We start from the raw sequence: 13881 nt of genomic DNA, 5'->3' as shown, positions 1-13881 counted from the left end.
GCTAAATGGAAAACAAGTTTTACTTTAAAAAAAAAAATATAATCTTAAATTTATTGGGGGCACACCTTTTAAAAGCATAAACAATCACAATATACAGTAATGGTAAGCGTGTATACCAGTTGTAACTTTTCCATACTTAAACATATTTTCAATCTACTTTTTAATTATTTTTTTTTTTTCATATTTTGACTTGACTTATTTTATCATTAATTTTTAAAAATGTCTGGTTAATGTCTAACAATTGTTAATTTTAATCTTTTACCTGTAACAGCTGTTCACCGTATGTATTCAACAGTATCAGCGGTATTAATGACTGCATATAGCAGATAAGAGCCGCACCATAGTTTGTCATTTCAAAAAAAAATAAAGTTGGGTCAAACCAATGGTTTGTATTGTAGCACTTTTCCCTTCAACAAGTGAAAATTCTGCTTTTAAATACAGTCTATGTGTATCCACCACACTATTAAAATTATTTTTATTCATATACAAAACTATTTCTAGGGTTGCATATATTTAGGATGAACGATTTATGCAGTCTTTGAAATAAAGCAAAAATTAATATAAAGTGGGGTTAACATAATGCTCGATTTTAAGGTTTAATTGTGTGAGTTAAGAAAAATAATTATATTTTTTAGTGTCACGAAATTTACCGTTAGCTTTTTGCGTTTATAAAAATTTGGAAAAGCTTGCGGTTTCGGAAATATAGGGTGTCAAAAATTCAAATTTTACGAATTTCAAGAGGTGATAACTTGAGAGGGGGTGGAGATGGAAAAAAAATTTCTTCTAACGAAATGAACTATTTGTTAATGTCTAAAAGCCCCTAAAATTTCAAAGTTCTAGAATATAGGATCTAGAAGAAAAACGACATCAAAAATTTGGAAAAAAAGGACTTTAGATAACGGTAAATTTCAACGGCCATTTTGTTTTTCTAAAGTTTAACTATAGTATACCGCGCTAGGGGAAGCAAGCCGCTGCCTTTCTGCGTTTGCAAAATTTCAAAAATACTTATGGTTTCATTGCAACAAATATTTAAAAAAGGCCATTTTTAGGGTTTTGGGGGGGTATAACTTCTAGAGGGGGGGAGATAGGTAAAAATTTTGTTCTACGAAAATAAGTTTCTAGTAAAGATCTATGTATATATAAAATTTCAGCTTTCTATCTTCAAGGGTGTAGAAGTTTTGTAAACAGACACACGGACAGACGGACGGACGGACGGACGGACGGACGGACGGACGGACGGACGGACGGACAGAGTGAAACTAATAAGCACTTTTTTTCAAAAAATTTTTGGAAAAGTGCTAAAAAAATAAGGAAAGGAAAGTTGGATTGTGTTTTTTTTTTTTTTGTAAGAATAACACCAATTTTTGGTTGTAATTTTAACTTGTTTTATATTTTTAAGGCGCCATACAGTGGGCATTAATAATACAAAATCAAAATGAAATCACACAATGCTTATGTTTTAGTCAAAAAACGTTATGTTTTTATTTTGGATTTTAATTTTTGTATTGAACTTAATTTTTCTGCTCTAAATTTGAAATTAATACTTGGTTTAAATATGTACACATGTATTTATGTGTATCGAGTGACAACAGTTTTATAGATTATACTAACTAATACTTAAATCCGGGAACTCTTACTGCCTAAAATGCTAATATTTTATACTTTTCTATCAGCTTATCATAAGTGGCTGCTTTAATTGTTCGCTGCTACGCTATTCGTAGGTTCCAAAAGACGTGTTACAAATAGACGTGATTGCAAATTTTGATCTCAACTATTTTAAAAATCAAATTTAGATAAAATTTTTCAATCTAAATTTGATTTTAAGGTCTCAATTGCTTTTTAGTTGGCCCACATTTAGAAAGGGTCGATAGTGCTTTATTAATGAAAATAAGTGTTATATTTTAAGAAAATAAGTAAACTTGCCCATAAATATGCAATTACATAAAATTATTTGGAATTTTAATAAAATTTAGTTAAAAATTTTTAAATTGGTATTGCAGTAAATATAACAGTATTTCTATATTGTACAGAAAACGTAATATGAAGAAAATTTGAAAAATACATTCAGAAAATTATTAAAGGAAGTGGTCGTCTCTGAGGTATTGCAACGCTTATTAAGAGAAAAGTGAATAAAATTGAACAAAAAATGATTATTTAACATAGAGTGCGATTTCAAAGATATTAGGACTTTGAGCCACGAATGTAGGACCAATTATTATTTCTTGTATAGCTCATAAAAGTTTACAATTATAGTGCACAGTTATAGTTACAAAATATCATAAATATCTATAACTTATAAACTATTATAAATTAAATTATTTTGGTTTTTTAAATCCTTTTATTATAACATCACATACAAAATAGTAAGTTTTATAACCTACAACAACATACTTGCATAGCACTTCCGTGAAAAACACTCCCATAATAATCATAAGTATATGGTAAGTGCCATTAGCATAAAATTTATCAAAAGCATAATGACCATTATTCAAAAGCTTAGAAATAACACCACTAGTATGAAGAGAAAAAAAAATTTAATATAAATTTATTTTAACACAATTTTTAATTTTTTAATAAGATTTTGTAATTTAAATATGCGGTAAATTAAACCTAAAATATTCTATTATTACATTTCGTGCTTTTCTACAAATATATCGCATGAAATATATTTGATAATACGTACATGATATTTTATTAATGTCATGTCACAATTTTCATGTTGAAATTATGTCAGCTATAAAGAATTTTTTAATATTAATATTAATATTTTTCACACAGAGAGGTTTAAAGGAGAGAAACTATCAAATATTATTATGTTTAGGAAAATTTCATTTACTAAATCTGTTAATTTTTTTTAAATAATTTCTGTAATATTTTCAATTGAGGTGGAGTATATCTTGTAACCTGTGTGGAATGTAGCAATAAAAATATTATTATAACAGCTTTGTCATAATAAATTCATCTCTCATACGGTTTCATTGTAACACAATAATTATTCTACTGTATTATGCTTTTTTAATAGCTATATACAATGTTATACAAAAATTATAAGAGAATCCACTTTCAATTATAAAAAAAAAGCTAAAAAGAGAATCCAAAACAACGAAAGTTATAATTGCAGTAGAAAATTATGAAAAGGTACTTTCGCTTTCAAATATTCATTGCCACCATTTCTAAACTATTAAATTTCTAGATCTTAGAGTGGTATTTTCATTTTATAGTAACGATTGTAATGTTGGATATGAGGTTGAATTAAAAAAATACTCACAGGCTTTCAAAAATCTCCACATTTTCAAAATTCTTAAAATATTTGAAAAAAATTAAAGATTATGAATTAGAAAGAGATAATTTGAAAAGTAAGAGCACACTGCATTATCTTTCATAAACTTAACAAGTAGTGAACGAGAGAGTAAAATAATTCGAAATTTGTTCGAAATTTGAAATAGAGGACTTCCGAATATAAATTTCAAAATTGAAGTATGCTTGGAAATATGAGTAAAAACGGTAGTAAGAACACATTCGTTTATTCCTAACAGGTCCACCTAAACTCAACATTTACAGATTTTGAAATTATTCAGTTCCTATTAATTGTAATTTTTATTCTTAGGATTGAAAACATTTTTTTTTTTATTTCAAAATCAAGTTTAGTATTTGAGTTTATTTTTGAAATTATTTAATAAATTCTGCTTTCTAATAATCATCCTAGAGTTGATTTGGTCAACTATTTTTCAATAATAAACGTTCAGATTTTTCTATAGAAAATAGAAAGAGAAAAAACAAAAGTAATTTTTTGTCAGACATTAAAATCATGTAGGTAGGTAAGTATTATAGCCTGAAACAGGTAATTTACCTAAATTTTTTTTTTACACATTCATATTTTAAGTTTATTACAATACAATAAAAGAAACGAAAAGGAAGGAAAAAAATAAATTCTCACGATTTTTCATTTTTAGTATTTTTTTTTTGTGTTAACTTTGAATTTCGGAATTTTTTAGTTTTTAATATCGTGGAAAGAATTCATTTTATGCTTATTTTGAAATTCATATTAATTTTTTTCTTTAATTTTTAAAAACGAAAACGCGATTTAATTCGTATTTTGCTCTAATCTTTGGGTTCCTCCCTATCTTATATCTTATATGTTTTTAGAACGAAGAATTTATTCTATTATGGCAACCATGATATCTGTGGATTTTAAAGAATAAAGATATACTTCAACATGATTTTTGCTGAATCTCTGATAGACATTTTGAGATAGAGTACAAGGAATAAAATAAGACACCACAAAATAGAATTAAATAAAAAATCACGTCACCTTCTTTAATATATGTATGTATGTATGTAAGGAGAAACAAGGCAAAAAAAACAAAACCTAATTAGAATTCTGGTAATAAATTAAGAATTTTCCCTGCGTTTTTGAATATGCGCCATATTTGAATTACTTAAAATACAAAAGAACTCACAGCACGATTAATTAGATATTCAGATCAAGATCTTACATTAATCTAGATGAATAATTATGATGACTAAAATAAAAAAAAGACACGAAAATTTATACAAGAAGTGACACAATTAAAGTTGCAAAAAAAACAATTCCAAACACAATTCACACTTTAAAAAAAAATTGAAATTTATATTTTGTTTCTTAATGTAAATTTTGATAATTTTTTTTAGTTTGTGTCATTAAAATCACAAAGTCACTCGCTACTTATTCAATAATAAGACTGGAATCGCATTATCATAAACATATTGTGTATGGCCCTATGAGACATTCTCAAAAATAGAATTTTGAACACAATATTAAAAATAATCTTTTACATGACACTATCACTCTCCTCCTCACTATAATTCAATCAATAACCAATATATTAAATACATTCTACTCCTATACGAAATATCATAACTGGCATTACCAAGGCAACATGACACTAATAATTGAGGGGCTCAGAAGCAAATTGGCCTAGTCCTCACTCCCAAAATTTGTGCCACAATATGTGGGTTAGGCTTCTTTTCCAAATAAAAATTTGCAAGCAAAAAAATAGCGCAATATAAGAAATATTTCACTTTTTTTCGATAAAACTAAATTTGGGACCTAATTTTATATTGTAGCAAAAATAACACATTTTCAACAAAAAAAAAAAAATTTTGGGATTGAAGGTTAGGTCACTTTTCTTCTGAGCCACGCAATTTTTAACAGTACACTGTCATAAATAAAATATATCGTATTTAGGCACTTAGTATATGAATAAATTAATATACTAAGATTAAAATTAGCTTTTCCCTAACTTCTGCCTTAATAAATATTATGAAAAATCTTGTTTTAAGTTATAAAATTAATAACGAAAATTTCAATATTCATCAGAGTTTTAAGATTTTTTTATTGCTTGGTTCACGAGTAATTGAATTTTATAATTCGAAATCTAAACAAAACTATAGGCAAAGTGGAAATTGCAAACTTTGAAGCTGAATTCATACTCTTCAATATAAAAATTATTTATTTTTCGGAACAATTTTAAAAATTTTGGAAATGCTCAAATTATCTGGGTACCGTTACGTATGTACATATAGCATTTTAATTTCGTAGACTTGACATACAAGCCAAACTGTAAAATGTTATATTACAGTACAGAGATAAACACACATGTTTAGCAATTTTTATGAAAAACTAAAATTTAAAGATATTGCCGAATTTCAAATATTTTAAATTATTTCTCATTGTTTATTAACATTTCTTATTTGGAAGCTTTTTTTATTTGGAAATTCACATAGGATACCAAAAACAAATTTTTTTCTTAATAAATAAATCTTATAATTTCCTGAAAATCTTATCATAAACAAAAATCGATTATTTTTTCTTAAATAAGTATTTAAAAATTATTTTAAAGGTTAAAAGCAAAAAAAAATAACAATAAAAAATATTTTTTTTTAAAGACACAACCAACCTCCTTATTCCGGAAATTGTTAAATAACAAAATGTAAGAAAACACAAAAATATTCCCAAAATATTTTCACAATCTCAAATTGTCTATCGTTATTGCGATCGTCATTAACATTATAAAAAAAATGTTTTTTTTTTTGTTAATAAACAACAAAATTAAGAGTAGCCAAAGAGTCTAGTTAAAAAAAATTAAATGTAATTTCTGTTTTTGTTTATGTTGCCTTTCTTAAATAAAATCTCAAAAAAAAATAAAGACTAAGGAAAAAAAAATTTAAGAAATTTAGCAAAAAAAAATTAGAATAAAATAGAAAAACAGAATGACTGAGAGAACAGTGTCGGAAGAAGTACTTTGATGTTCTACATGGTATACTGTTCAGTAGTAAAATAAGCTTGATTCTTCAAATAAGCTCAATTGCTTTTAAAAAGCACATACCCTTTTTAAAAGAAAATGAGGAGATCACAAGAAATTTTATACAAGTATGACCATTTCGTTTTTAGAATGTCCATGACAATATTCGATGCTATCGTAATTTGTCCTTATAACGTAATTTGAGTAGTAAAGGAGTAAGGGAAAATAATTTGATTTGGTTATAGTAGGAAAGAAGGATAATGGGATCATCCTAAGAAATCAAATCTAGAAAAGGTAGCGCAAATCTTAAAATGTTTCTTTGAATTGATTTAATCCCATTAATGCGGAAATCGTAATAAGGTGACTATACTTTTAAGAAGTACTGGATGTGAGAACGATTTAGAGAAAAAGTACAGCGATTTCAAACTTACTCAAAATTTATTGATTTATAAATCTCACATTACATAGAAATCATTAATAATGTCATTGACATAGCTATGGAATTTCTAACTTAGGCTTTCCTATTTGTAACGAACTGTATGAAACACTTGTTTAATATTATACAAATTAACACGCAGTAATACACGAATATCTGCATTATAAGGTATTCTACATTATAAGGTATTCTGCATATTATATTTTAAAAATTCTAGATTTTTTACTTCAACGTTCTTTGTACGCTAGAACAGATAAATCGTGAGAAAACAATTAATTTTCAATCCCAGTATTGTACCACCATATAATAGGTACCGATAATAACAAAAAAAAAAAAAACAACCAAACATAGAAGTATGCATGATCTCATGTCCAAAAATTTAAGGAAATCATTATATTTCGGTTTCTTTTATTTTCAAATTTTTTTTTTATGTAAGTTTTTATAAAAATTGTAAATATACACCCACAAATTTTCATCGTACAGGTAGTTAAGCGAATATAAAAGAAATTATATTACATAGTTAAAACATCCAAAAGTATAGACAACGAAAAAGTAGCTATGAAACCTGTTATACTACTTTATATTGGTCTCATAATATACGATAGTAAGTGCCGTGTACATAAATACGTACTTCCATTAAAAAATTTTATTGAGAAAATTTTTTGGTTATCCCGTAATCATTCGCTCCAAAGATCAAAATAACAAACAAATTATGTACAAACATTAAAATACAAAAAAAAAAAAGAAACACAAATTCATTTTATATTTTTTAACTTTACTGTTTTCATACACTGTTTTTAAGTTAATAAAGACAGTCAAAATAATCGTAGAAAACTTTAATAGAGCAAAGAGAAAAGAAATAAAATAAACGGTACTTCTTATTAAAAACCCAATATTATTATGTATTAGATGCCGCCGACATTTTTCTTATTATACATATTATTATCATATTTAAATGAATATACTTATGTACATACAACTGTACATAATAAGGTAAAAGTAGTGTAACATACGGTAGCGTAATAATCATAAAGACTTTCAAGAAAAATAACAAGAAAAAGTTAAAACGGTAACACAAAATAAAATAATGTTGAGCATTAACAGAGAGAGAGAGACAAAGAATTTTATAACACTAGCACAACACCACAACACAAAATAAGAGTACACCAAGCATGTATATAAAATGCTAATGGCTTCTTTTTCACAATAATTGTTATTACGTATAAATATAATGTACATATACAGTGCTATAACATATAGGTATGGATTGTATATCTATGTCATTAGCTCATATAAGACATCATCGCACAATTTTCTTCTTACAATATTATTATGTGAAATGCCTTCAATTTTAATATTCAACAACTTAACGCAATATTTTTTTTCTCTTTTCTTCTCTTTTTATTTTTCTTTAACGTTTTTAACATTTTGACTTTTAGTACAGTTTACTTTTGTTTGTTTTTTCTTTTAAATATTGTCTTAGTACAATTATTTTCAATAAAAGAAACTAGACAAAGAAATTAAGAATTTTTTTTTTCTAATTTATAAATTTAAATTTTAATCGATTATTTATTATTGATTTTAGAAGACTTTCGACTTATTTATTTAGCTATATCAATAATGTGGTGTTAAATGCATTGCAACACTTAGAATCTATAATCCAGCAAATTGAATTCAATTCAAACTGTTATATTATAAGATATAAAAATGATTTCCCGGTATAATTTTGTTAGAAAAACCTAGATACTTGATTTCGAAAGTTTTGTATGTTTTTAAATTTTAAAATGTCTTACATAAATAGAGATTGGAAAATTGCATACACTTAGGTGACTTTACATATATTTTATTATATTTCTGATTTTTATATCATTTTCTCGAAGAAAATAATTTCAACTGACATACGAAATTTGTATAAATTTGACAAAAGAAATTTGTATAAATTTGGCAAAATCTAAGTTTTTAAAGCATTTTTATATGATTTCAGTACCTTTACATAAATTTTGTATTTTAATTGAATCAATAATATAGTTAATTAGGAAATGTGCATATGACCGCTTACATACATTTCAATTTTTTTTTTTGTAAAATATTCTTATTATTTGAAATTTGCTATTTTCAAAGCCTTAATTTTTATATTTTATATAAAAAATTTTTTTTTAAATAACATTCCCATTGAATTTTATTGTTATTTTATTATAGTGGTGTAATGTGTAACTTTTATTTTTTTATATGCGTAATAATTAAAGTCGCGTTATATAATCTTTATTTTTTAGTGTAATTTATTTTTTATTCCGGACTATATATAAGTAGGTACAGTTGCTTACATAATTTTAACAATTTATACATAATTAGATATGTAGATATATATTAGGTTTACATAAGAAAAGAATCATTAATTAATGAGCTACTTTGATAGTTAAGATACCTATAGTTAGGATTAGCATAAAACTTTAATAACATTTAACAAGAAGGTGCTTAGCATTTTATTATTTTGAAAAATTTTACAGAAACTATATATTATAAAGGAGAGTTAATTTTTATAATTTTGATCACTTATATAATGAAATAAGTTACGTTATGTAAAGCTTAATTAGGCCCTTATGTGTCTAACATTTATATGGGTAAATTTAAGAAGATCGCACTCTTTCACTGTGTATATAGTACAGATAATACAAAATAATTGTGTATACTATACGTTGTGTATAATATACTCCGTTCCATACGTTGCTAAGACCCAAGATGAAACCTGAGAAGTCACATTTTTTGCTTTTATTACAATGTTATCGCAGGGGAGTGTTCATTTATACAATGTGGTCATTACTGAAAAATGTACAGTTGACTTATTTGTACAATGATTTTTTAAAATAATAAAAATTACTTTTAACATGAAAACTACCTACTGCTGTTCAATAACATTTAAAACAAAAAAACCTCACGAAAAATTTAATTTTCTTATAATGATCTCAGCTAAAATCACTTTAAATAGTGAAATTGAAACTTATTGAAATGAAAAATTATTAAAAAATTAAATCAACCAATAAAAATGTCAATCATCATTTGTATAGTACGAGTATTAAAAAAAAAAAAAATTTTCAATTAAAAAGTGTATAACAAAATCTGAAGGGGATAACGAAACGCTGTGTTAACAGCAGCAATTTTAACAATTAAAATAATGTAAAAAAAAAAAATAAATTCGAAAAATATTTTTATAATTTCTGATTTAATGCTGAATAAGAAAAAAATATTATATCTGTTATATGAGTGTTTGTTATATGTAATAAATTTTTTTTAATAGGAAATTAAGTATAACTTCAGGTTTTCTTACAGTTATAGTATTTAAGTTCAACAAACTCTTGATATTTAAGTTTAATACTTTAGACGTTTTCATGTGTAAGAAATGAATTTTTCTCTTTTTGGTTTTTTCTCAAACATTTCATTTACACTGTCAAAAATTAGTTGTTTTACTGTCAAAACTGTTATAATAAATGAAAAAATTTGCATGATATTTTATTATAAAGAATTTTTACTGTAGTGTTAGATTTGGTGGAGGTGATTTCTTCAACTGATTCTCTGCTTTTTAAGGCAGTATTTATCAATGATAACATAAAAACTTTCACAGCAAATTTACTATATATAATCTAAAGTAACAAATTTACCTTAGTTTTTGATTACTCGCGTTGATTACTTTTTAGTTTCATTTTAATTTTCATGACCTGAATTTTCATGATGATGTTAAAATTGTTTCAATTATTTTAATAATCCTATATGAAATTTTTTTAACAGTGCAACTTAATATAACCCATGAAAGCATGAGCCTATATTATTTAACTTTCAATATAAAAAATAATTTCTCAAATTCTAATTGGATTCTTAATGTTTGCTGATAATATTACTGCATTTCGAATTTTTTAAAATTTTTGTATATATCTACACTCAAAATATATTTGGAATCACAAAAATCTCTTAACCATCAATTTATAATTTTTGACCGGTAATTGACGGCAGGAATAAAAACTTGTTCATTATTTTTTAATGCATGTTTCGTCCAATTTATTTTTATTACGAATAATTCCAGTATTTACATATTATTTGAATTTGTGAAACAAATCAAATGCACCTTCGATTTCAGATCTAATTAAAATATACAAATTTTTAATTTTAATATTAAATTATGTTTCAACCGAATTTTTAAACCCAAATTACATTCATTACAAAAACAATAAAATTCATAAAGGAAAGACGCGACCTCTCTTAAATATTTCCGATGGCATACTAAATATATTGATGCGAAATTCATTTAATTGAAAAGGAGTGAAATATTTTAGGGCTTAGAACAAAATTTAATAAATTTCCCAAGATATCATAATATAATGATAACAATCGCAATATTAACGTGAATTATATAATCTCATATTGATATGCTATACAAATATAAGGGTAAATGAAAAATTTTATTAGTTTTAGAGAGCTCAAAGGGGAAAAATTATAAAGAAAAACATAATTGTTATTTATTACATACATATTTATTATGTTACGTAAAATTTTACGTAATTAATCCTTTGATGACATAAATGCATAAATCCTATTTTATAATAATATTATTTAGCGGTAATTAACATCGCTTTCTTTCATAAATTGTAACATTTCAGGGCCGCGTAAGAGACTGAATAATCAGTCGGAGGTATGATACTTCCTTTAATTTCCTTCGGATTGTCAAACTATTACTTAACCTAAATAGTTAAATAATAAGAATTTTTAAAATTAATGGAAATTGTTATATAAATCTACCTAAAAGCATCATATTTAAATTTTTTAAAGCATTTTTATAAAGTGTATGTATCTTTGCATTGAATTTGTACTTCGATTTTCTAAATAAAATTTTCTATATTTTTAAATAAATCAATATTGGTTTTACAAATTAAAAATATATTTTCCATATTGCCTTGAATTAGAATGACTCCAATTCTCGTTCTAATTCAAGGAAAAATGTAAATAATTTATACATTTGAGAATTTAAAATTTTTACCATTAAATCTTTCAAATTTTTTAAATAAAAATTAATTCGTTTCATTTATAGCAAACACAGAAATGTATAAACTCTTAAATAATTAATGAAGGCGGCTGCTGTTCTTCAGATTCTAAATATTTATTTGATTAACGTGCTTTGACTTATAAGTAAAAAATTTATGTAGTTTTCCATACTACAATTAAATTTTTAATTATTTTAAATAAAATTTGATTGCAAAGTTATTTTTAACTCTTTTAGCTTTAATTTTACACTTACACAAATAAATCGATAAAATAAACTTTAAATTACACGAAAGTATATACATATATGTATATATATATATATATATTGTATAAAATACTTTAGAACTTCTATAAAAACATAATTACGTTTATTTAACCAGTTTAAATTGTCGTGGGAAATTAAAACTTTTATTTATACTACAACTTTTTTTTCGTTCATTTCCTTCTTTAACTGTTATATATGTTTAAAACATACAAAATTAATCGCATTATAATTTGTAATAATTAAAATCCAAAAAAATTTTTATATTAAGTTTTATATACCTGCGTTATGTATTCATATTATGGTATATAGGATTAAACTACATACATATACAGTATTAGCCTAAATATATAATTAAATTTATTTTATTGGCATGAACTAATTTTCCCATTTATACCATTTTCTTAATCCAATTTTCAATAACTAAGTAAAAATTGAATTGTCCAACGCCACATTGTGGTATTTCAAATAATCTTAATTCCCTTATAAGATAAAATAGAACTAAAAACGCATTGTACCTTTTTTCAACAGTAGTTACTCTTAAAAACCAATTTCATTAACATTTTACATTTAGACACAAAAAAGACCGGTGATGAAAGGAGTATCGAAAGAATCAAACCGTTATCAACTACTTCTCAAGCCTTCTATTGACCGTCTGTTTGTTTGAAGCTTATACTTTCTTTGGAACGCAAATTACTTCTATACATAATTATGTAAAGCAACTTAAGTAAATAAAAATTATTTGGAATTTTATCTAAAATTTCCTATATTTCGGACACAGTTGAAATATTACACCCGATTCAGTGTCTATTTTCCTTTCTTTAACCTAAAGTGTATGTTGTTGCATACCTTTCTGAATAACCTTATATATAACAAGATTTTTTAATAATTATACTTAAGCATTTCAAAAAAAATTCATATGAAAATTCCGTACCCTCTTGAGAAAGAAGAACAATAAGAAAGGTAGAATATTCAATAAAAAATTTTTGGATAGAATTATTTTTAAGAGGCTCAGAGATATTCCATTACAGATAAGGGCTTAGATTAGATTCCATTATGTATCTATCTTGTTGTGTAACTAACTGTCAGGATTAAGCGAATATATACTACGAGATCATTTGAAATTAATTTAATTTTAACCTTTCTTAAATTTTTTTTAAAAATCGTGTTAAACAAATATAGTTGATAGAAAAGTTGACAATATTGAAAATTCTCTCATATTTGGAAAAATTTTTCACAAATAATTTTTAAATTTTGTTAATCCAGAAAATTTACATAAAATTAATTAATACAAATTTTAAATCAAAAATAACAAAACTAGTGAATGATCTCAAAATTATTTAATTTACATAAGAATCTCTGTGTACGCAATATTGCTAAATAAATATAAGCTTCATAAAAACTACAAACAATTAATTTTGATATTAAAACAAGAAAAATTTCCAATTGACTTATTTTCAATATTATAAAAAGTTCGTCATAGCATTTTTTAAATTTAAAATTCTTTAGTAACAAAACCGAATATTCAATACTTGCTTTGCTCATATTTTAACGATTGTTTGCTTGGGTGAACATTAAGAAACAACAACACATTATTATGAATGACAACCATTTTAAATGTGATAATAGTAATTGCCAATCTAAATAAATAAGAAAAATAAGAAAAAGTGTAAATTTATTACGCGCAAAATTATTTTTTACTGTGTCAACCCTTAACCACAATTAAAAAACAGTAACGGGTAATTGAATAATAATGATTACTTTTTCTTTAAATAAAAAAAAACTTTGTCTTTTATTCTACTCTTTAATAATATATTACACTCTTAACATACACTATCACAAAAGTTATCGACCAAGTATTTATTATT

At 24.6% G+C, this 13881-nt stretch overlaps 1 protein-coding gene across 1 annotated transcript in view; it reads right to left on the bottom strand.

Annotated features, from left to right (window-relative positions):
• LOC129606055 (putative uncharacterized protein DDB_G0282133) overlaps positions 1–13881 on the bottom strand; it is an 86050-nt gene that overhangs the window by 15137 nt on the left and 57032 nt on the right. The gene's annotated exons all lie outside the window — the stretch shown is intronic.

Source organism: Condylostylus longicornis, unplaced genomic scaffold (genome assembly GCF_029603195.1).
Source record: "Condylostylus longicornis isolate FDR11 unplaced genomic scaffold, ASM2960319v2 ptg000017l, whole genome shotgun sequence".
In the NCBI taxonomy this organism is placed as follows: Eukaryota; Metazoa; Arthropoda; class Insecta; order Diptera; family Dolichopodidae; genus Condylostylus; species Condylostylus longicornis.
The sequence above is the reverse complement of the archived record's forward strand: the minus strand, read 5'-3'. Positions and strand labels throughout refer to the sequence as shown.